This window comes from Mus musculus, chromosome 12, assembly GCF_000001635.26.
Source record: "Mus musculus strain C57BL/6J chromosome 12, GRCm38.p6 C57BL/6J".
NCBI lineage: Eukaryota > Metazoa > Chordata > Mammalia > Rodentia > Muridae > Mus > Mus musculus.
Genome location: NC_000078.6, coordinates 106406801 through 106408443, shown reverse-complemented (window position 1 = coordinate 106408443; position 1643 = coordinate 106406801). Strand labels below are relative to the sequence as shown.

At 45.3% G+C, this 1643-nt stretch overlaps 1 long non-coding RNA gene across 1 annotated transcript in view; it reads right to left on the bottom strand.

Annotated features, from left to right (window-relative positions):
• Positions 1 to 2, bottom strand: part of Gm32830 — a 4292-nt gene extending 4290 nt beyond the window's left edge. The window contains exon 1 of the long non-coding RNA XR_381897.2: positions 1 to 2. This exon is cut by the window's left edge and continues 64 nt beyond it. This is a non-coding gene — a long non-coding RNA (predicted gene, 32830).
• Positions 3 to 1643: the final 1641 nt, after the last annotated feature.

Here is a 1643-nt window from a genome sequence, read left to right as displayed (position 1 = left end):
AGGGCTTCAGAGGGTTCTATACAGTTGGGGACAGTCCCTACCACAGGAGCCTGGATGGTTCTAATGAGAGTACAAGGCAAAGGAAATCTTTCACAGTGTGAGGCACAAGCTGGTGTTCAGTGAACATCACGCTGTCTCCTCAAGCCTGCTGTGACTACCCAGGCCCCAGTCCATACACAGGTAGTTCCCCAAGCAAAGGAAGGACCAGGGCAAGCAAGCTTAGAAAGCCTGTTAGGAGCTGAGCATCAAAGTCAAACCAAGGTCCCAGCCACAGTGGCATGATCCCACGTGGCATCTCCCCAGCCTTTAGGTCTGTACCACACTGTGCCACTCTGAGCAGCAGGTGCCAGGCTTCCAGCTTTACTGAGGACACGAAGGCAACGAAGAGAAGACACTTGCTTGATCCACCATTAGTAATTAATACCATCAGAAATTAGAACTCATTAATTTTATTAAATACTTTCCTCATCATGATAGATCTTTTCTTGTTTGTTTGATTTTTGCTTTTTTTTGTTTGTTTGTTTGTTTTTTTGAAACAGTTTCTCTGTGTAGCCCTGGCTGTCCTGGAAATCACTCTGTAGACCAGGCTGGCCTTGAACTAAAAAATCTGCTTGCCTCTGCCTCCCAAGTGCTGTGATTAAAGGTGCCTGCCACCACTGCCCGACCAATAGATCTTTTTTTTTTTTCATTTTTTATTAGGTATTTAGCTCATTTACATTTCCAATGCTATACCAAAAGTCCCCCATACCTCCACTCCCCTACCCACCCACTCCCCCTTTTTGGCCCTGGCGTTCCCCTGTACTGGGGCATATAAAATTTGCAAGTCCAATGGGCCTCTCTTTCCAGTGATGGCCGGCTAGGCCATCTTTTGATACATATGCAGCTAGAGTCAAGAGCTCTGGGGTACTGGTTAGTTCATAATGTTGTTTCACCTATAGGGTTGCAGATCCCTTTAGCTCCTTGGGTACTTTCTCTAGCTCCTCCATTGGGAGCCCTGTGATCCATCCATTAGCTGACTGTGAGCATCCACTTCTGTGTTTGCTAGGCCCCAGCATAGTCTCACAAGAGACAGCTACATCTGGGTCCTTTCAATAAAATCTTGCTAGTGTATGCAATGGTGTCAGCGTTTGGATGCTGATTATGGGGTGGATCCCTGGATATGGCAGTCTCTACATGGTCCATCCTTTCATCTCAGCTCCAAACTCTGTCTCTGTAACTCCTTCCATGGGTGTTTTGTTCCCACTTCTAAGGAGGGGCATAGTGTCCACACTTCAGTCTTCATTTTTCTTGAGTTTCATGTGTTTAGCAAATTGTATCTTATATCTTGGGTATCCTAGGTTTTGGGCTAATATCCACTTATCAGTGAGTACATATTGTGTGAGTTCCTTTGTGAATGTGTTACCTTGCTCAGGATGATGCCCTCCAGGTCCATCCATTTGGCTAGGAATTTCATAAATTCATTCTTTTTAATAGCTGAGTAGTACTCCATTGTGTAGATGTACCACATTTTCTGTATCCATTCCTCTGTTGAGGGGCATCTGGGTTCTTTCCAGCTTCTGGCTATTATAAATAAGGCTGCTATGAAGATAGTGGAGCATGTGTCCTTCTTACCAGTTGGGGCATCTTCTGGATATATGCCCAGG